Genomic DNA, 23873 nt, shown 5'->3' on the forward strand with positions numbered 1-23873 from the left:
CACACATAATGCCTTATGTTCAAATCCTGTTGCACCCATTAAAAATAAACATCAAAAGAGTGAATGAAATGTACACATCACAACAAGCAGTCTTCATTAAATTCTTCCTTACTGTTTTTTAAACTTTGCAATATATATGAGGCATGTAAGAAAAAAAGTAGGAAATCGTGTCAGAGAAATATGTGTCACTCAACTGTACTTTAGATAGATAAACATGACACAAGCTAAAAATTAATCCCTGGAGACAATATAAATTAATTGTTGTATGCTACCATTTTAAAAGTATTTTTATATATAAAAAAAAAAAGCAAATACATTCTAAAATATAAGCCACTTGAAAAAAAATGCATCTGTAACTACCTAGTTTCACCTTATATTGCACAAAAACTTCTAAAAGATTACAGAAATTAGGAGGACAAAAAGATAGACATCATGATATGAGATTTGCAAAGTAACTGGTATTAGCTTATTTTCATTCAGCAGCACTGTGACCAGTCTATTACTTATAGATTATTTGAGCTGGAAACAATTGCAAAATAACTACTGTCAACACTCTGTGCATTCCCATGACAGAGGCAGAGCCCCTGCAACGTCTGGTTCTGCTTCAAGTTCACTTTCTACCACAATTCAAACTAACTTTCCTGTAAGGGTGGGATGTCCTGCTTTTTCAACTGCTTTCCACAAATCTGTGTCATCTGTCCTGCCTACAGTCACAGGCACCAAATTCCATTTCTGTTCTTAGCCTTGCAAAATTCATTCTCCATGCCCACAGTGCCTCCCATCATTCTTACCACTGCTAGCAATGTATAATCAAACCTGACTTTTAAAGCTCATTCCTGGAAGAGAAGGAAAAAATAAACACATGCACCTATGCCCACATGAAGACACAGCTATATGACCTAATTTCTCTCCTGTACTGAATGAAAATGTTCAGCAATAATAAGAGCAATAGTTTTACACGAAAACAAATAAAAATAAAAAGAAAGAAAGAATCCACTGATTATGAAACTTTTGGTACTCTAATAAATTCATTTTATTGGTTCCTTAAAATAAATACATATAGCCATACAGAGTACCTCTGGAGCTGAGCAGCATGAGAGTGATGTGCAAGTAGACATGAGTAGCTGGGACAGGAACTTCAATACAGCGGCTCAAAATCAGAGTTCAAAGTGTGCTTGAATTGACCATATAGAAAGCTTCCAGTAGAATATGTTTATTGTCTGAAAATAGAAAGACTGAAAACTACTGCTTTAACAAATTATATTTAGTTCACAGCTGTCCAATAAGCTAGCAGATGAACACCAATACACATCACAGATAAAAACGAGGCTTTCCCATTTCATCTCACAAATGTGAACAGTATTTAACTTCATTTTTTTCTCTATCCTATTTTAAATTATAACTGTTTTTTAAGAAAATAATAATTATATATACACATATCTAAAACTAAATATATTTGGAATAAGAGCATTCTCCTGAACTGATGATGAGATCACTTGGGCTAAGTAATTAAAACTAGAAGATTTGAGTAGCTTAGTGTAGTTTTTTGAATCCTTTGTGATGTCTCTTTTGAAAACATGAGACGCTTACAGAAACTCACACTGAAGTAAAAAGTCCTTCTTGAATACTTGACATTTCTGTAACTCGAAGTGTTTATTTCAGTCTCTCATTATGGACTTAAAATTGTAAGTTCAGGTTCCAATTTTCGTATCCCAGTTCATTTTTGTTATCTCAGTGGTCTTCTGAGTGTTCATGTTCCCTTTCATCTCAGCTTAGTGTTACCTGTGAGTTTACAAATTTGTTATGATCCTTCTGAAAGAGTTAATTAGCAAAATACCTACATAGCAGAGACAAGCTCAAACCAGAGAGAAGCACCCAATTGTTTTCAAAGATAGACGTGCTTTAGAACTGCTGTATGGAAGGCAGCCAAGAACCACAGCTCTGCAGGAGCTTTGTGACAAGGAACAAGGAAAACAAACTAAGGAAGACCAGAGAATGATGCTCCATCAGTAATCACTTTCCTCTGTGCCTTACTCAAAGAGCGAGAGTCTCACTTAGTCTTTCCTAAGTGGGAGATTTGGTTTTGTATGTCACTAAAGACTCATGTGAAAATGTTTCTCCACATCAAAAAGCTTAAAAAAAATCTACCTGTAGTAGAGAGCCACAAATCTGATATTCTAATGGATCAGAAGTAATAAGAAAACATGTTTTCTTGGTGAAATAGTTTTCTTTGGTGACACCAGAGAGCACCTCCTAAGTTAATTAATGATGGGAGTAAAAATCCCAGGTTCGAGCAACCTGAGAACCAGTGATTAACAATACCTCTGGGACAAACCATTTTCCTTTCCCCATAACTAATTTACCTTTTGCCAGTGGGGTGCTCTTACATGGAGATTCAAGATTATGGCATATTATAGCTTAACTGTATTGTATTACTTAGCAACTTACATGATGGGATCATTTACAATTCTGCCTCGAGGCCTTAGAATGCATTTTGAAACAGAGACCCCTGTAAGCGAAATTACTATCACCTTGCAAAAAGCCAATCCCAAGGCGGTTGCCAAATGGAATTTTCTTTTCCTCAAACTACCTTAACAGGACTTTTAATAACATGCCTGAAGACCTGATATTCCATTACCCATTTAATTGAACAAGCTATTTATATGACAAAGAATACAGACCTATGTCAAGAACTCACTTAAATCAGACATGAACAAAATGTTAGCTAGACTGTGGAACACCCAGGTGCTTTACATACATTTTAATAAATACACACCTCTTATACAACCAGGTAATCAAGTTATTTCTGTAACAGTCAAATAAGTTAACGAATCTGCTCTCATACGTCTGCCACCTTCCTTGTCTGCTCTCATTGTATTAAACTCCACAGCCTGTAATTGTAGAGTATTTCTCAGGCGTTCCTCCTGGTATCTCACTCTGTTTGACGCAGAACAAAGAATTTGGGGGCAATAACCCTAGACAAATGAAAAACAGGCCTGCCCTGAACAGTTACCCAAGGTTACCCTAGGAGAACCCACAGTCCACACTGGTCAGGCATAGCGCCACTTCACCTCTTTACAACAGCAACTCAAACAATTAAAACCCATTATTCAATACATCCTACATGTTAAAATGTCCATCTCATTTGAAATAGCTACTCGCCAAAAACATACCATCACAAAGCATCTCTTATACCCATTTGGATTTCATTCCACAAGTGAGAACAATCAGGGTGCTCAGTGCCTTACAGGCATTTCAAAAAATCAGAACACAAGAATTGTTGGGTTTAAGATCTCACAGAAGACCATCTTGACTAATCATAGAATGGCTTGGGTTGGAAGGGAACTCAAAGATCACAGAATGCTAGGGATTGGAAGGGACCTTGAAAGATCATCTAGTTCCAACCCCCCCTGCCATAAGGAGAGACACCACCCACTAGATCAGGTTGCTCAGGGCCTCATCAAACCTGCTCTTGAACACCTCCAGGGATGGGGCATCCACAGTCTGCCTGGGCAACCTGTTCCAGTGCCTCACCACCCTCTGAGTGAAGAACTTCCCCCTAACATCTAATCTAAATCTCCCCTCTGTTAGTTTAAAACCATTCCCCCTCGTCCTGACGTTATCTGATTGAGCGAAGAGTTGCTCTCCATCTTTTTTTATAAGTCCTCTTTAAGTACTGAAAGGTCGTAACGAGGTCACCCCAGAGCCTTCTCTTCTCCATGCTGAACATCCCCAGCTCTCTCAGCCTTTCTTCATAGGAGAGGTACTCCGGCCCCTTGATCATCTGTGTAGGCCTCCTCTGGTCCCACTCTAACAGGTCCACATCTTCCTTGTGCTGGGGGCCTCAAATCTCGATGCAGCACTCCAGGTGGGGCCTCAAAAGGGCAGAACAGAGAGGGACAATCACCTCCCTCGACCTGCTGGCCACTCCTCTGTTGATGCAGCCCAGGATGCTGTTGGCCTTCTGGCTGCAAGTGAACACTGCCGGTTCACGTCGAGCTTTCCATCCCCCAGAATCCCCAAGTCCTTCTCTGTAGGGCTGCTCTCAATGAGATCTTCTACCAGTCTGTCCTCGTGTCTGGGATTGCTCCAACCCAGGTGCAGCACCTTGCACTTGGACTTGTTGAACCTCCTTAGATTCACATGGGCCCACTTCTCAAGGTTGTCCAGGTCCCTTTGGATGGCATCCCTTCCTTCGGTTGTACTGACTGCACCACTCAGCTTGGTGTCATCTGTGAACTTGCTGAGGGTGCACTCGATTCCACTGTCTATGTCATCAATATATTAAACAGTACTGGTCCCAGGACAGACCCCTGAGGGACACGACTTGCCACCAGTCTCCACTTGGACATAGCACCATTGACTACCACTCTCTGGGTGTGACCTTCAAGCCAACTCCTTATCCACCGAATGGTCCACCCACCAAATCCATATCTCTCCAATTTGGATATCAGGATGTCATGTGGTACTGTGTCAAAGGCCTTGCAGAAATCCAGGTAGATGACATTTGTCAGTCTTCCTTTGTCAACTGATGCAGTCACTTTGTCATAGAAAGCCACCAGATTGGTCAGGCATGATTTACCCTTAGTGAAAGCCATGCTGGCTATCTTGGATCACCTCTTTGTCTTGAATGTGCCTTGACATTGCTTCCAGGAGGACCTTTTCCATGATCTTGCCAGGCACAGAGGTGAGGCTCACCAGTCTGTAGTTCCCTGGGTCGGGTCCTCCTTTCTACTCTTTTTCAAAATGGGAGTGATGTTTCCTTTTTTCCAGTCACCACGGATCTCACCTGACTGCCAGGACTTTTCAAATATGATGGAGAGCGCCTTGGAAACTACATCAGCCAATTCCCTCAGGACCCTGGAATGCATGAGATCAGGCCCTACTTGTACTTTTTAGTTTCATCAGGTGGTTTCGAACCTGCTCTTCACTTACAGTCGGAGGGACTTTGCTCCCCCAGCCTCCATCTATGGGTTCAGGGAAACAAAAGACTGGGGAAGCCTGACTGGCAGCGAAGACTGAGGCAAAAAAGTTGCTGAGTACCTCAGCCTTCTCCATGTCTTTCGGTACCAGTTCACCCTTCTCATTTATCAGAAGAGATATCAGAAGAGGAACACTCTCCTTGACCTTTCTTCTCTGAGCAATGTACCTATAGAATTCCTGCCTTGCTCAGCCATCCCTGTTGTCTTCCCTTCCTGCCCATTTTTTTACGCAAGGGGATGGAGAGTTCTTGCGCTCTAAGGAAAACATCCTTAAAGAGTTGCCAGATCTGCTCAGCTCCTTTGTCCCTAAGGACGGTGTTCCAGGGGATCTCATCTGCTAGGTCTTTAAATACTTTGAAGTTTGCTCTTCAGAAGTTCCTGGTCCTGACTTTGCTCTTTGCCATGCCCTAATTCCTCGAGATCACAAACTCAACCAGGGTGGGGTCACTGCAGCCCAGACTGCCTCCAATCTTGACCTTTTTAATGAGCTCTTCTCCATTGGTGAGCACCAGGTCAAGTAATGCTTCCCCTCTGGTTGGTTTGTCTAATACCTGGACCAGGAAGTTGTCCTCAGCGTACTCTAGGAATCTTCTGGATTGCTTACAGCCTGCTGTCTAGTTTTCCCAGAAGACATCTGGCAGGTTGAAGTCCCCCATCAGGATGAGAGCATGCGAGCACCACGCTTCTTGTAGTTGAAGCCTGAATGCCTCATCCACTGGCTCCCCTTGATCGGGCAGCCTATAGTAGGCCCCAACTACAACCTGTCCTTTATTGGCATTGTCTTTAGCTCTCTCCCACAAGCTCTCAACTTGTCTGTGGCTTTTTCTCAAAGGCAACTCTTCACAATCAATCCCTTCCCTAATGTAGAGGGCAACAACGCCTCCCTTTCTTCCCTGTCTACCCCTTCCGAAGAGTTTGCAGCCCTCTAATCCAATGCTCCAGTTATGTGATCCATCCCACGTTTCCGTGATAGCAATCAGGTCATATTTGTCTAATTGCACCATGGTTTCCAATTCCTCTTGCTTGTTTCCCATGCTGTGTGCCTTGGTGTAGAGACACTTCAGCTGGGCAATCGGTCGTATCACGTTTCCAGAACCCTTCCTGACTGCATTGGGATAGTTCACAAGTATTTCCCTGCTGGTACTTAGAGTGATAGTGTTCTCAGGTATGCTTTCTTCACTCAGAGCTGCATCCCCTTCCCCCACCGCATCTAGTTTAAAGCCCTTCTGATAAGCCCAGCCAGCTTACTGCCCAGAATATTCTTGTCCCACCTGGTCAGATGTGACCCATCTGGCATCAGCATGCCCGGTCCCTCAAAAGTGCATCCAAGGTCGTAGAACCCAAAACCTTTGGCATGAAACCAGCCTCATAGCCAATCATTCACTCAGCCCATTCATCTCCTTCTTCCTGGGTCCCAGTCACCAACTGGGAGGACAGAGGAGAACACTACTTGTGCTCCCAATCCCTTCAACATGTTTCCAAGGGACATAAAATCCTTTCTGATATTGTTTCCTTGTTACAGCGTCATTTGATCCTACTTGAAAAAGTAGGAAGGGGTGGTAGTCTTTGGGACCAACCATTCTTGGTAGCCTCTTCGTAATAAAAAATCAGCCTAAGTCTGACTCCTTTATTGAACAGTTCCCTACCACAGCTTTTGCTATACACTGCATTTAATTTCAAATGCAAACTATTTCATTCAACTTTAACACCACACACTAACAAGAAATTCAGTTGTTACCAACAACTTTATTGATCAGTTACTAGAAATTCAACTTTTTAATATGCATAAATATAAGCATGTTTCATAAAAAGTAAAAAGCACATTTCCCGTTCTGACAAAATCCTATCTTCTTAACAGAAATGGACATCTTTGAAAATAAAATCCTTGAATTACAGTAAGGGAGTATTTGAAATCCCGTAGCTAACACAGCTAACACTGATCATCAAAGTAATGAAATTAATGTAATTTCAAGGCCTGCTTTAGACAAGGGATACTAAATATTCAATATGCAGAGAAAATAATTTCAGTAACATAATGGAAAGGGTAGAAAACTGCATATTCCTGTGCATGCAAGAAAAATGTTTCAATAACTTTATTTATCTTCTCTTTCTCTTGATGGGTGTGCATTCTTTTGCACTCCTTGATATGACTCACAGATTAGCATTCTGTGAATCAAGTCTATACTGATTTACCAGTGTAATACAATCATTTAGCATAGTTAGCATTTCAACACTGTTACGGACTTGGAACAGATTTGCAATGGAAATATTTCCCACATATAGTGTATATCCTAGTGCCCACTGATACATAATTGTCTAACTTAGGACACTCACTTGGTGTGCTTTCTTTTCTGGGGTCAGAGTTAAAGCTGCTGTGGGAATTCTCATCTTCATAATATAAACTAGTTTAAGCAAAATAGTTAATGGTACATTAATTTCCATAGTATCAAATTTTAAAGGGGTGGAAACAAGGCAAAAGAAAGATCACAAAACTGTAGTCATGTCAAGTGGCACAAGGAGAAACAAAATGAAAACTCCTGGGCCAAGAATCAAGCATTTCAGTCTTCCCCAGCTAGGTTTTCACTGGTGTGCTCCACCACCCAAGAGTAGAGCCCTACAAAGGAATTAACAGAACACCATTCAGAGCATGACACACATACAAAAAGTAAACCAAAGAATCATTACAAGGTGTAAACACACAGTAGCCTTACAGGAAAGATATTTTATGCCTAAATCAATGCTTTTTACAAATGGCTTAAATGCTATAGCATAAAGATTCATAGGTTCTTTATCTGATATACTATAATATTCTGTCTTATCTACTACAAACACAGATGTTACCTATATCAACATCTAAAACTGCCCAATTATCTCTTTGCTCTTTGTCTTGCAACAGAAAGTTCCTGAAGCTATTCCTGCCCAGTAAAAGTACAGATTTTAAACTAGTTGTGCACTTCATTAATACACTAATTATTTTTTCTCAGAAACATACAGAACCCGCAAGTGAGATTTTCCATGCAGTTAAATAACACAACTACTGCTTTGACACAGAAAAATCCCACACATTATCCTTCTTAGTTCTCCCTTATATAAACAGTTTCCCAAGGTCAATGCACCTGTGCCATATCCTCAAGAACAGAACACTAGCCATTGTGTGGCATCACCTGTAATGATGATTTACACAAGAGTAAGGAAAGCTTCAGCATTTCTTTTTCTTAGCCTCACCTAACATATTATTTGCATTTTCCAATTGCAGGAAGGGGATGTTTTTCCTTCACAGACCATAATCTCCAATCACTCATCCCAAAAGGTACAACAACACATGTTGTTTGCCTACAGTTGCCTTCACTAGTTTTATACAAGCATCTATACTGGGTTTACGTGGCAAGGGTTAGGTAGCAGGTGGGCCGCCAGACTGGCCTCTGTGAAAAGAGTCCAGAAGCTGCCCCATGACAGTGTAAACTGTCCACTTTGCCAGTGTTGTGATAATGTTATGTCGACTTTGGTAACATAAACATCAATTCGGGAATTCTTTTTCTGATTTAAATGAACTTTGTAAACATTGTGATGAATGTGATGAAAATATATTTTAATGATAATTCTTAAATATATTTTTCACTGAGGCGAGGGGTGGAATGCATTGGGTTTACATAGCAAGGTTTTGGTAGTGGGGGGACTGCAGGAGTGGCCTCTGTGAGAAGAGTCCAGAAGCTGCCCCATGTTAGATAAGGGCCAGTTCCATCCGGCTCCAAAGGGACCCACCACTGGCTACAGCCAAGACAATGAGAGACACTGGTTGTGCTTGTGGGAGAGCACACTGAAAAAAGGCAAAAAAACAAACAAACAAAAAAAAAACTGCTGCACAACAGCAGCTGGGAGTGAGGAGTGAGAAACAGAGAGAAAGAATCCTGCAGACACTAAAGTCAGTGAGGAGCAGGAGGATTTGCTCCAGGCACCATAGCAGAAGCTTCCCTGCAACTCATGGAGGAGCCCCTGGTGGATCAGGCTGTCCCCCTGCAGCCCATGGGTCCCACACGGAGCAGATCTCCACGCTGCAGCCCGTGGAGGAGCCCACGTGGAGCAGGTGGATGTGGCCTGGAGGAGGCTGCGGCCCATGGAGAGCCCCCGCAGGAGCAGGCCCCAGGCTGGAGCTGCAGCCTACGGAGAGGAGCCCACGCAGGAGCAGGAGGTCTGGGGGGAGCTGCTGTTCCCCTGGGTGACCCATGCTGAAGCAGTCCATTCCTCAAGAATGGACACCCGTGGTACGGACCCATACTGGGCAGTTCGTGAAGAACCGCATTTTATGGGAAGCCGTGGAGCAGCACAAAGGTATGCAACAATTCTTAGGAGGCCAAGTGTATAATCAAAGTATTATCTTTCTGCTGGTCCCATTGCTAGGTCTGCACCCCTTGCAGCCTTCGGCAGATCCCATGACCATTTGACAAAGAAAGTGTCTGTCTGCCTGCCTTTCACTGAGCTCACTATGTCAGAAATGCAATGAAAGGCAGGCAGTACTACATTGTCCTCTCACTTGTTAGCCAAGGCTAAATCCCTGAAGAAGAAAGTACAAAAACACAAAGCAATAGCTCTGCAGCTCACCCTGCAGCTGCCATAGGACAGCTAACATAAGGGTAACAGTAGGTCCTTTAAAGATAAGATTATTTTTCCAAGTCTGTTTATAAATGTACACTTGTACAAAAGGACAAAGCTTATATGGATTTATGAAAGTGGACCGTAGACTTAGTATCAGTAGCAATCCAGGGTCTTCCCTGCTTCCTTTCCCTCCAAATGGCAGAGACAGGTAAGAAAAGTGATGAAAACCAATGTGTGCAGATAATTAGTAGAATTACTGACCTCCTCCACTACACTTGATTTGGTATCTAAAGTAGCACTCGGAAGCAACTGCACCAGCAACCACTTTACTCTGAACTCCCTCAGCATTTGTGGAAAGAAAATAACAGATTACAACAAAGTTTCATAAGGGCTTAATGTTGGCCCAACTTATCTCCCTTCAATATTAACTTGGGCAGTTCGCGAAGAACTTCAATATTAACTTAAACAGCACTAAAGATTGCATTGTCTGATTCTGAGTATCCATCACCAGAGATCTTTCTTACTTGAGGCAACTGGATGTATGCCAATGGAAAGGTCCCCAAACAAACCTGGAGAGATGAAGAAAACCAAAGTGAATCTTGTTGCCTTGTGGACTCACCTCATATCACAAACATATTTCCTCAAGAGGACAGAAAAGAAGACTTGAGGAAAAAACAGAAAACAAACAGAACATCAAATCCCATCTGCTTCTGAACAAAAGGAGTAAGTCTAAACATTGGTATCTATATTATAACACACTGATTTCATCCAGACATTAATTTAAATATTGGCAATAGACAAAATATTAAGAAAACTCACACAAACCAAAGGGAAAGCAGAAATTAAGGGAAAAAGCAAACCCTTGTGTGTCAAGTTAAATCAGAACTACTGGTCAGAAAAATTCAGTGCTTCTTCCCCTTTGTAGTTAGGTCCCCCATCACCACCAAGATACCCGATGACATACATGTTTACAACAGCAAGAACTGATTAAGCAAGACTTCTGCTGAGGTCTCCTGTACTAGTCCCACTTTCTGATTGGTCCCATCTTTGCTTGTAGTATGATAGACCACTGCTGTAATGAAAAATTACACAAAAAACAACACAAAGCACCCCACTTTCTACAATTCATACTGGTACTATCATGGCTGTAACAGCACCACAGCAATGGTAGAAGAGTGCTGCAGAAATAGGAAACTGGCCAGCCTGAGTCCAGGACTTCCGCTAATAACATGAAGAGAAGTTACAGAACAGTACCATCTCCAATGTTTAAAACCTCATAAAAATTATTGCAAGTGCATACAAAAAGTACAGACTGATTATTTACAAATCTCCATAAAACCTGCTCAACAGAAACTTCTCCATTATAACATAGCTGTTGTTGTTTTTAAATGAATGCTTTCCCTCAACCTGCATCACTTTATCATGTATGATTCTGAAATACTATTTCCAAAGACTAGAAGTCACAAAAAGTATTCAAGCATATCTATAAGAAAATAGTTGATTTCTAAATGTTTCCAGATCTCTAATATAAGGCATTTTTGAAAGTAAAAAAATCTGATTTTGTGAATAGTGTTTTCAAAACTGACTACTGCCCTTTTCAGAATAGTGAACATGGACATGATTAGTTGCCTTCACCTTCAAATCTTTGCACGTTCAAGTTTAAGAATTAATTTATCTCAAATTAACCATTGCACCCAATGCTAAGAGAAAGTCTTATTGACTTCACAGTTCACACAGTCTATTTACTATACCTTCTCTAGCACATGGGCACCTCTACTTATCATACACATCAGTTACACATACCTTCCATAATGTCAACTAATACTATATGAAAATAAAGCTCACCCCTGACATTAAGATTGTATGTCAAGCACATGCAGTTAATTCTCTAGAGACAAAAGAGACTTCAGCAACTGAATTAATCCTGTTGAAGTCAAATCTGGCTTAGCAAAACTTAAAATTAATTTTAAAAAGAATGAAACAATGCACATTTCCCACAGTTCCACGACATAGACATTAGCTGACTAGTCAAACTCATGCCACATGCAGTAGTAGACTATCATCTACATCTTAAAAGATGAACTTTATTCACTACTGAATCAAGCCTGCTACGAATGCAGCATGATCTGCAGCAAAGTCAGAGATGGTCTGAAAGGAGTCCTTTGAGCCATGTAATCCAGCGCCAGGTAGCAGTCCTAGTGACATCAGAGGTACACTGCTTGGTTTGATGTAAGCCAGGTCTCTACAGTAAAATTAAGAAAGAAAAATAAAAACCTTACAATAAAAATATTAGACGAAAGAGCTCTTGGTGTGGATCAAAATAAATGCTGGTAACAAACAAAGAAATATGAATCTTCTGACAGAGCAGAACTGGTGAGAAGACAATTCACAGGCACATGCAACTGAAAAGTTCATTCACGCCCTCCAATAGTTACTACAGGACTCACGTAGGTACAGGTTATTACAACAAATGATGATGCAAGGAATGGATAAATTCTGAGTCCCTCAAAAACTTGCATGTTTCATCCGGTTGCATACACGTGTGGGGAACTCTACTCAACAGCCAGGCAACCTGTACAACCCATTGTTCCCAGCAGGAGGCCAAGAGACAGGGCTGCCTTACTAACCCTCATGTCCTAAAACACGAGGGTTAGCAAACCACAAAAGAAAACACAGAACTTCCTCTTCTAGAAAGCTCAATGATTGGTAGGTATTTATCTCCTCATAACTGTTGCTATATCACAATACTCAGTCCTCTGAAATAAAGCATATGTGCCTTTCAGTTCCTCAAATTGTGTCCCATGGGCAAGCAAAGTCTGTTTGCTTTTTTAATGAATGCCTTGGACTACTGCCATTGGGTAAGTACCAACTTTGGCTGTCACTGACAGTTTCAAGTTTGCTGTGGCGACATTTTGTACCTGAAGCACTGGATGAGTTCGTTTAATTAATTGAAATAAAGGCTACATTACTAACAACTTGAATATCTCTGAAACAGTAACAGGGCTGTGTAGTAATTCAAGCAGAAAGTCTGACAGCTATCTTCTACTGACTTCAGAGAAACATGGATCAAAGAATTTAATAGGTCAGTCCATCTTAAGAGTTAAGGAGAGGGATATCTTAGCAACTCCAAAGAGGACAAGTGCCTTAAAAAAAGTCTATAAAACAAAGGAAAGAAACACTATTTACTAAAGCAGGAAGAAAGGTGGAGATTCCCACATGCAGCAACATTTCTCTTTAGTTGAAGTTCTTAAAAAAAGCAGTTTAGAAAAAACAGCTGGATATCTAAATGACTTGAACTAGTTTTGTTTCCCCTGATATGGTTTAATGTAAAAAGAAGAGGGGGGAACAAACAGACTACACACACCAAAACGGAATGCACAGTTCTTATGCAGAATGAACTTCCTCAGCTCTTCAAAGAGGAATTGATGAATTAGAGAATGAGAAGAAGCTGAAGATGAAAACTACATAGAGAAAACTAGGAAGCTAGCTGGGAGAACCAGGTTACAATGAGACTGTAACAGGATTTCTGCTTACAATAGAGAAAGCAAGGCATAATGGGTATTGCCTGGAGATACCTGGCAACTAGTAGAGTAAGAAAATAAAAGCCTAAGAGCAAGAAAGTGAAAGAACCTAGTGAAGGTGATAAGGGAAAACTTACTGCCTTAAAAAATAATGTCCTGAGAACTTTTTTTAAAGAAAAAAAAGAGACTGAAAAGGGGACAATTGCTATAAGAACTCTCAGGAGATATTCTGTGGTGACCATCCCATCAAGAAAGGGTGGAACAATAAGGAATGTGGAAAACTGAAAGCCACATAGATGAAGTGCCGTTGGTGAGGGAACTTAAGAATCTGTTCTCATTTCCTCCTCCTGGTTCTCCTCAGAAGATCCCTTCTGCTTCACTGTCCTTTTCACTTGGCCTTTTATATTTAGAATAGAGAATTCTCCCAAACAACTCCTATTCACAATGAAGTCTCTTCCTCTCTTTCACATCTCTGTGGAACACCGGTCCTAGCAATTACTTTTACCATGGCTTTCTTATCCTAATCTATGACCACATTCACCTAAATTCTGAGAGGGTTGTCACACACTGGAACAGGCTTCCCAAGGACGTAGTCATGGCACCAAGCCTGCTGGAGTTTAAGAAGCGTTTGGACCGTGTACTTAGTCATATGGTCTGAATTTTTGGGTAGACCTGTGTGGAGCCAGGAGTTGGACTTGATGATCGTTATGGGTCCCTTCTAACTCGAGATATTCTACGATTCTATGATTCTAAATACTGTCCTTTTCCTTCCCTGTTAACCGCCTAAAACAGGAAGAGCTTCACAGTATAAGATCCAGCCTCTCTTCCATCTCAAGTGGTTCTGAGGGGAGTAAGTTGCAAATTTTTCCAGAGCTGCAATTCTTCCTCTTTGCCGTTCATCTTTTACAATACCAAATAGCTAGGCAATAGGTATCTATGCAATTTATATGCTCTCTCTAGCTGCCTCTGCTGCTATCAAGCATCACAAGTACTATGAAATGCAGGATTCTCACCTCTTCTGTCACATTCTCCACTGCTGGGAAACAGATCAGCAAGAGACTTTTTAGCACTCAGAGACACCATTACCTGGCAAAACTTTGTACAGCAGCACTGTACAGAATACCAAGTATTCTGCTGTAAGAAAGAATTACTTTAAGCAATTTATATTTGGAAAGTTTCTTTTACAGGCATTTAAGCCAACCATTTAGTTTTACTTGACAAGAAGACAAGCTCTGGACAGCTTGTTAGTACAGGTCTTTTCTATTATCAGAGCCATTATTCCATTTCAATGACAGTATTTTCCCCATGTGTATATAAATATATACAAACAATAGTCTGTACATCATCCTCAAATCAATGAGGAAACTATGCTATACATTCTTAGGATGTTGCCTTTGATCCTTCATAACCTCAGCTGCACTTTCTTCAAACAAAGCAAGGCAACAACCTTCGTTCACATAAGGCTAGATTCTTAACATAAAGTGCAATCCAAAGCTGATTTGGGGATAAGTACACATTTGAGAAATTATAGAATGATTCAAAACAAAGCTGAACACTGTGAAGAACCACCTCCCACTGAACTGCAACTGGAGTTAATGGATAAAAAAACAGCAACAGACACAGAGAAAAGAAAATAAGCTTTCAGAAACTTTTGTGAATTATTAAACCTATAGTAATGAGCAAACCCAAATAGAAAATCTCCTTGCCTATGCTTAACATGCATTCTGAGTACAGCTGCAATCACCACAGAAAACACTGTTCATCACCATACTGTCATAAGCCACATTCACTACCAAATTGCAAAAGACTAGGAATTTGGATTAGTAATAGTATACAAGGCTGTCCCTCAGTCTTTGCCCCTCTGTAGATATATTCATTTAGAAATTCATTATGATTGTGTAGAAGTTATACAGAGCAGTGCAATCCCTGAAAACAGATAAAAGCAAAGGGGGCAGGAGACCTGCATGGATGAGCAAGCAGTTCCTGGCAAAACTCAAACAGAAGAAGGAAGTATACGGAATGTGGAAAAAGGGACAAGCCACATGGGAGGAATATAGGAACGTCGTCAGAACATGCAGAGATGCAACAAGGAAGGCTATTGCCCAATTCGATTTAAATCTAGGAAGGGATATCAAGAACAACATGAAGGGCTTCTTCAAACTCATCAGTAGCAAAAGGAGGACTAGGAAAAATGTGGGTCCACTGCTGAATGGGGTAGGTGCCCTTGTGACAAAGGATACAGAGAAGGAAGAGTTACCGAAAGCCTTCTTTGCTTCAGTCTTCACTGCTAAGACCAGCCCTCAGGAATCCCAGACCCTAGAGAAAAGAGAGAAAACCTGGAGAAAGGAAGACTTTCCTTTGGTTGAGGAGGATCAGGTTAGAGATCATTTAGGCAAACCTGAAACCCACAAATCCATGGGCCCAGATGGGATGCACCATGAGTGCTGAGAGAGCTGGAGGATGTTACTGCTAGACCACTCTCCATCATCTTTGAAAGGTCATGGAGATCAGGAGGAAGGGGCCTGAGGACTGGAAGAAAGACAAGTGTCACTCCGGTCTTCAAAAAGGTCTAGAAGAAGATCCCAGGAAACTGCAGGCCAGTCAGCCTCACCTCCACCCATAGAAAGGTGATGGAATAACTCATCCTGGAGGTCATCTCCAAGCATATGGAGGAGAAGAAGGTGATCAGACTTAGCCAGCATGGATTCACCAACGCAAAATCATGCTTAACCAATCTGATAGCCTTCTGTGATGGAATGACTGGTTGGGTAGATGGGGGGAGAGCAATGGATGTTGTCAACCTTGACTTCAGCAAGGCTTCCGACACTGTCTCCCACAACATCCTCATAGGTAAGCTCAGGAAGCATGGGATAGATGAGTGAACAGTGAGGTGAATTGAGAACTGGCTGGATGGCAGATCTCAGAGAGTTGTGATCAGTGGCATGGAGTCTAGGTGGAGGCCTGTGGCTAGCAGTGTCTCTCAGGGGTCAGTACTGGGTCCAGTACTATTCAATTTATTCGTTTATGACCTGGATGAAGGGACAGACTGCATCTGAATATGAGGTAATATATAGTAAAATATATTTTTTACTGTGGGTGTGACAGATCACTGGAACAGGCTGCCCAGAGATGTTGTGGAGTCTCCTTCTCTGAAGATATTCAAAACTCACCTGCTCGTAATCCTGTGCAATGTGCTCTATGTGATCCTGCTTAAGCAAGGGGGCTGGATTAGATGATCTCCAGAGGTCCCTTCCAGCCTTAACCATTCTGTGATTCTATGAAAATTCTACCAATCAGAAAATACTTACCTAGCTTTGTCACGTTATTTTTCCTGAGTCCTTCCCACCAGTCTCCTAAATTCAGGATTCCTTCAGCTTCAAGCACTTCCTCCCTCAGTCTTTCAGGTCAAATGACTTTAATTAGGAGTAAACCTGAATGACACCACAAGATCCACAAAGACCTCTACTCTCTATGATTTGAGTTGATCAGCAGCTTTCTAGCACAGAGTTACAAGCTTTTGAGCTAAAGCCCTTTCAAACCCACTGGGTGTGGTATTTCAGCTTTTCTTCTGTTCCTCTCTTTTCAGTACCACCTCATCCTTTCTTTTCAGTCCTTCCTCCCCATGGACAGCTGCAGACTTCCTCTCCCTTTGCCTACTGACTTCTTACTTACTCCCCACCTTGGATTTCTTCTCCAGTCTAGTTCTGTCTTCTCCCCAGACACACCACATAAGGATAACACCACTCTCATGGTCCTATGACTGCATGAGGTTCACGGAAGCCATCATATCCTTTTTATGAGAACACACAGATCAGTCCAAGCAATCGCAAATCAGTAAAGACTGTCCACGGCAAAGACAGTTCCGTTTTAACATCAGTATAGAAACTAAAGATCAGTTCACGCAGTTCAGCTGATTCTAGAGACATGCACTAACTTGGCCTCAGAAATACAAACAGCTTTTCACTAGTTAATGTGATGTGCTTCCTTTTTTTTACAACAGGGATCATGGAAATAAACACCCTAGCTATTAGTCACTTCCACCTTCAGAAATATCAGGCATTAGAGTAGCACAACGGAGTTTGTATTATAATGGAGAACTGACAGCAAAAGGAAAAACCTTCAAAAGAACTTAAAAACTTTCCCGTTGTACATTTTGAAATAAAGATCAATGCAAACTTAGAGCTACTAAGATGGTGAAGGGCCTAGAGGGAAAGACGTATGAGGAGCGGCTGAGGTCACTTGGCCTGTTCAGCCTGGAAAAGAGGAGGCTGAGAGGAGACCTCATCGCGGTCTACAGCTTCCTCACAACGGGGAGTGGAGGGAAAGGCGCCGCTCTATTCTCTTTAGTGAACAGTGATAGGACCTGAGGGAATGGAGTCAAGCTGCAGCAGGGGAGGTTCAGGCTGAATCTCAGGAAGAGGTTCTTCACTGAGAGGGTTGTCGTGCACTGGAACAGGCTCCCCAGGGAAGTAGTCACTGCACCAAGCCTGTCGGAGTTTAAGAAGCATTTGGACTGTGCTCTTAGTCATATGGTCTGAATTTTTGGGTAGACCTGTGTGGTACCAGGAGTTGGACTGGATGATCCTTGTGGGTCCCCTCCAACTCGGGATATTCTATGGTTCTATGATTCAAACTTCAAATCTTTTAAAATAATGTTATCACTTCAGTGTTATCACAAAATCACATTCATATCACTGCAAAGAAACACTACGCTCAATGAATACCTTTGTCCATTTAAGTATTTATTGGAGCATATGCTTATGATTTAGTCTGCCTCATCTCCTTGGAGCTATCCCTAGAATATGCTTACCTGTTTTATACTCTCAATCTTAAAAGCTCTTTAACAATACGATTTTTTACACCTCCTCAGCAGGCAGTTTAACAGCCATGAAAATGCAGTTCTTTGCCTCCTGGGGATGCCTTATTTCCTAACTATCCTTTCTTCTGTACGAAGCATAGAGGTTAAATGCATCCTGGTTAACTTTGCAGTCAGGGCAAAGGCAGCGGGGTCTGCCCCATGACCATGCCCTATGCTGCCAACTCTATCTCTCAAGGTTTATTTTGGACAGCAAGGACTGGAAGTGCTTGGAATAATGTAACAAGCAGTTTAATAGAGCGTGAAGAGGAAGTGTTTTTGAAAGCAGGCTGAGATGGAAAAGTGAGAAAGGGGTTAAAAGCCAGTTTAAGAACAATGCCTTCAAATGTAGCAATAGATAACTAATAGACAACTTCTCAAGAAATACATCAGGACTTTCTCACAAACACTTGTGCAGTAAGGAAAGCATCTAACATCTTTAACAAAGAACAGTCTCCTGCATCATTACAAACACAGGACAGAAAGCATGTTATTCAATCAAAGAAAGTAAGCCATGCAACTGAGGTGATGTTTGGTTTTTTTTTTTTTTTTTTTTTTTTTTTTCCCCAGGAAACATAGCATTTATATCCAGCAATGAAAGATTCACCTGAGATAGACTGCAAGAAGCAGCAGAAACAGCTTCTGGAAGACAATTTTAAGAGACTTGGAGAGAGGGAGAGGTAGGGCAGAATGCATGAGTGATAGTTCATCTCCAACAGAGGATCTTGTTACACGTGAGCAAAAGTACACAGAATTTTACAACTTCCCAGTGATCATTTGTATTCACAATGAAGTTCTAGCATGCATTATAGTAAGGAAAGAGAAGGCGGTCCATTGGCACTTCCCTACTTTATCAGAATTGCACCACTACACAGAGTGGAAATGGCAAAGACCCATCTCTGACCCATTCACATTCTCTGCGTATCACTAAGCTGGCCCTGCCAGGACTGATTCTGCCCTAAGATCCATAACAACCACCCCACAAATGGGAAAGTTCTCTGCTGATCCTGACATATTTATTCCATTTTCTAGAGTCAAAGAAGGCAGCCCTCAGACAAGAAATTTTCCCTGATCATGCGCTGTCTTTTCCCAATCTTGGCAGCATGATGTACTGTCATCACACTTCCTACATGAACTCTGAAAGAACAGGGCTTGACCATCTCCCAAAGGTATCTTAAAGTGATGACAAGCAAAGAAGCCATTTTGGACATTGGGAATCACAAAAGGAAAGCAATTTTTTCAAAGAGAAAGATTCTTTAACCCTATTACACACACACCTTTCCAGCATAAGCCTTCAGCATAGTGAGGAAAATGTTTAACTTTTTTTTTTTTAATTCCTTTATTAACTTTTTTAGCAACATATCACCATCCTAAAACCTTTTTCTCTTTCTCCTCATAGAGAAGCCAATGAGGAGAGTGGCTATGCTGGACCTCATTCTCACCAAAAAGGAGGGGCTGGTGAGGAATGTGAAACTCAAGGGCAGCCTTGGCTGCAGTGACCATGAAATGGTGCATCTAGGATCCTGACAGCAGCAAGGAGGGTGCACAGGAAACTTGCGACACTGGACTTTGGGAGAGCAGACTTTGGTCTCTTTGGTGATCTGCTTGGTAGAGTACCATGGGACAAAGCCCTGCAGAGAAGAGGGGCCCAGGGAAGCTGGGATCACTATTCATCAACTATTCAAGGATCACTATTCATCGTATTTGATAAGTTTGCAGATGACACCAAGCTGCATGGTGTGGTCTACATGCTGGAGAGAATGGATGTCATCCAGAGGGACCTGGACAGACTTGAGAGGTGGGCCTGTGAGAACCTCATGACGTTCAACAAGGCCAACTGCAAGGTCCTGCACTGAAACCAGGGCAATCCAAAGCACAAAAACAGGCTGGATTGAAAGCAGCACTGACAAGAAGGACTGCGGGGTGTTGGTTGACAACAAGTTCAACATGAGCCAGCAATGTGTGCTTGCAGCCCAGAAAGCCAACCGTATCCTGGGCTGCATCAAAAGGAGCATGGCCAGCAGGTTGAGGAAGGTAAATCTCCCCCTCTGCTGTCGTGAGACCCTACCTGTAGTAATGTGTTCAGCTCTGGGAACCCCAACAAAAGAAGAATATGGACCTATTAGAGTGAGTCCAGAGGAGGGACATGAGGATGATCAAAGGGCTAGAATACTTCTCCTATGAAGACAGGCTAAGGGAGTTGGGGTTGTTCAGTGTAGAGAAATGAAGGCTCTGGGGAGACCTTATAGCAGCCTTCCAATACCTACAAGACGGTAGGAGAGGAACAGGGAGTATTTTGATAGGACGTGGAGGCTTTGAGGACAAGGCTTTGAACTAAAAGAAGGTAGATTTTGATTAGATCTAAGGAAGAAATTATTTTCTGTGAGGATGGTGAGGCACTGGGACAGGTTGCCCAGAGAAGCTGTGGATGCCCCATCCCTGGAAGTGTTCAAGGCCAGGTTGGATGGGGCTTTGAGCAACCTGGTCTAGTGGAAGGTGTGGCATGGGGGGGTCAAATTAGATGATCTTTGAGGTCCTTTCCAACCCAAACCATTCTATGATTCTTTATCTTTGGTGCTTACAAATACTGCCATAGTCTCACATACAAATACCTCCTTCCTTCCCAGAACTAACAGCTGCTTAATGTTAAGATCAGAAACTCATGTTGGAGAAAACATGAGGAGGTCATCTAGTCCAAATGATGCTCAACACATGGTCCACTATAAGTCAGTACAGGGCTTTATCCACTCAGGTCTTAAAAGCCTGTGAGGACAGACATTGCACAACTTGTTCTAACATTTGACTGTCTTCACAGCGGAAAAGTTTTTTGTTATATCTGGCTTGTACGACTTGTTTCAACATGTTTGTTGTCTCTCATCATACCATCATGCACTGCTGAGAAGAGTGTAGTTCTGTCTTCTTGGTAAGTACTCTCTCTTAAGTACTGGAAGGCTACTGTTAGGTTTCATCAAAGCATTCTCTTCTCAAGGCTGAACAAGCCCATTTCTCAGTCTCAGGTCCTCGTACTGTATTAGGGCCCTGAGAGTACTGAAAGGCCTTTAAAGACCTGAATCAGCCTTACCTAGTGCCTCCACAACTGCTATGCCAAATGGTCTATGGGATCCATTTCAGCTCAGCTCTGGGTCTTCAGTCCCTGCCTGAGCTATGTTGTAGGTGTGTCTGTATCCAGCTTTGTCACAGCTGTGCCTTTGTCTGGCCATGGACCCACTTGATCCACACTCTGACCCACAGACTGACTTCCTAGCTTGACCTCAGACCTGCCGCATCACTATGGACCTGCCCCATGATAACTGGACTGTCTGACCCTGGTTACTATCACTGGGCCTTAACCTGACCTGCAAATTCACTTCCCAACTTGATCTCGGACCTACCTCATTACCACAACCATGCCTGGTAATCAAGACTCTTGGTTGGCAGTGTCTGCCATCCCATCCCCAGCATCTGTCTCATTCAGTACTATGAACTGGAAATACACATCTCTAATCAATATCTTCTGGTAAAATAATCATGATATCTAAGATAACATCAACATTCACAATTACCCTTTTACCCTCCTCAAGAGATATTAATAGGATCGCTTGCACATCTGAGCTTTGTCTGAATAATGCAAGTGATGCTACCTTAGTTATATTCTGACCCTGAAGTCTTCTCATGCAATTTTATTAATTAGAATTATTCAGTTTTAAAGAAAGTAGAGGTGCCCCAAACGAAATTTGCCAAAAGTTCTCCAGCCCCATTAGAAAAAAAGGCCTTGTCTGGAGGATTTGCAACATGAACAGCACCGGTCTAAAAATAAAGAAGGAAAGGAAAAGATCTGGAGACAGAAGCTATATTAGCTTCATCAGTTTTCATTTCTGGAGCTCAGTAAAATGCAAAATGGAAACGAATGGCATAGAAGCATGAAAAGTGACTTCCTTGATGTTATCAGCCACACACATACCACATTGATAAATTATCTTTTGAAATCATTTTAAATATTTTAAGTTCTAAGATTGGCCCATATTCTGTGCTGACATAAGTCATATTAATTCACTTCTTCAGTAATTATTATACTTTAAAACTACCTATAGCACCTGCTACTAACAATAGTAGAACTGGCTACAATAATATGCCAAATGTTTGCATCTACATGGCGAAGGTAAAGTTTAAGTCCATCTGGGAATTACAGCACAAACAAGCTGCACAATTTGACTTTCATGGTTCTTCTGGAGAATACCTAACTTTTTCCAGTCAAATCCCAAGTGACCCACCAAAAGTCTTAAAATAAGTTCAGTGCAGTCAGGCAAGAAATTCAGATGTTCACATTCCCAGCTCTGTTGTTCAAACCACAAAACTATACAGTGTAAAAGCAGAACAAGAGTTGATAGTAGTACTAAGTAAGGAAATACAGCTTTATTTACCCTTGCACTCTAGTTTTTCCCCAACACAGCATCTCCATACCACAGGTCCTCCTCTCTGCCCATCTGAAATCTCCTGATCTGACAGTCTTTTCAAGAGAGACAGAGGTCACGGAGCTCCCAGCCCACATCAGAAGCAGGGTGACAGGTAAACACCCAAGATTCATGGAGCAAAGTTTCCAAAAGCTTGAACAGGAAAAGACAAAGCTAGAGCCAAGTTCTGCATACAAAGGGGGGAGGCAGGAAGCACCTCAATGGCAGCTTCTGAGAGCTGTCAGCTCATCCAGCAGCCACGGCTTTCTCCCTGAACTGTATTCTCCCTCCAGCAACATGGGCTTCCCCCCGTGCTATCTCACCTCTCGGGCAATCTCACCTGTGCTCTGCCTCCTGCAGGGACTTCTCCCCGCTCCCACCGACCCAAGGCTCAGCTCGGGTCGGCATCTTCACATCGTGCTGCAGCCTTAGGGGCTGTACAAGGGGAAGAGAAAGCACGCCTCCCCTCCTCATACAGGGCAGCACTGCTGTAGGCATATTTCCCCCCGTGGCAGGGAGAACTCTCTGGCTGAAGCCATCTGCTCCGGTGAAAGATGGGCACTACAAGTTCCCTGGCTAAGATCAGGACCGTGTACACAGAAGCCACTGGGCTCGTCTTGTCCCTCTAGATTAACTTTCCTGCTTCCACAAGAGAAATCACACAGACGCTGGGAGGTGGGTCGGTGTCACTGTTTTCAGCACGCAGCTCCCTACCCCTGCGAACCACCCTCACCCCTCTGGCGGCCCCCACCCGCCCGCTGCGTCCCTGCCGCTCCCCAGCGCCTCTAAACGCCAGGCCGGAACTCCGGCACCGCACAGCACCCCCCGCGACCGGCTTCTCCCCCGCCGCCCCGCTTCTTCCCACCCCCAAGGCCGGGAAGCGCCCGCAACTTTTCCCTCCGGCTCCCTGCACCCCGCGCCGCCGGGGCTCACCCGCACGTCCCTGGACCGCGTTGGGCTGGGCTGGGCCTGGCTGGGCTGGGCCGGGCCGGGCCGGGCCGGGCCGAGCCGAGCCGGATAGGGCCGAGTCCTGAGGGAGCCGCACAGGCACGGCAGGACACGGCTCTAGCTCCTGCCAGCGGAAACGGGAGGAGGGGCTCGGACCGGCCCTACAGAGCGGGGAGGAGCTGGGGGCGCTGCCCAGGGGCCGGCTCCAGCCCCGCGGAAGGGAGGGAGCTCCACCGGCCCCGTCCCCCAGCGGGGCTCGCTCCGCCAGCGCCGCGCATCTGGAGCCGACCCGGCTGGATTCGGTGCTATCCCGCACCACATCCCCTTTTTGAGAGCTCTGCCTGGAATCTGCTCACCCTTGGCCCGAGGTGCCCGGCACGGGAGACCCCTGGGGCATCCCCAAAATGGATGCCAGGGGCAGCACCCTTTTGGACCCTCACAGATTTAGGGGGCTGCACCAAGGTCTGCCCATTCGAAGGCTGGGGGGGCACCTACCGTCTCCCTCCCTCAGCTGCCTCTACTG

At 43.1% G+C, this 23873-nt stretch overlaps 1 protein-coding gene across 2 annotated transcripts in view; it reads right to left on the reverse strand.

Moving 5' to 3' along the window:
- TSPAN9 (tetraspanin 9) overlaps positions 1–23508 on the reverse strand; it is a 186329-nt gene extending 162821 nt beyond the window's left edge. The window contains exons 1-2 of one of the 2 annotated variants that reach the window (XM_080577500.1): positions 23336–23508; positions 10100–10144 (exon numbers count right to left, since the gene is read on the reverse strand). The gene's annotated coding sequence lies outside the window, so the exon portion shown is untranslated. The remainder of the gene's footprint in view (positions 1–10099; positions 10145–23335) is intronic. The other variant, XM_080577499.1, reaches the window with a different exon arrangement.
- Between the last annotated feature and the right edge of the window lie 365 nt (positions 23509–23873).

This window comes from Anser brachyrhynchus (genome assembly GCF_964034855.1).
Source record: "Anser brachyrhynchus genome assembly, chromosome: 1".
Lineage (NCBI taxonomy): Eukaryota > Metazoa > Chordata > Aves > Anseriformes > Anatidae > Anser > Anser brachyrhynchus.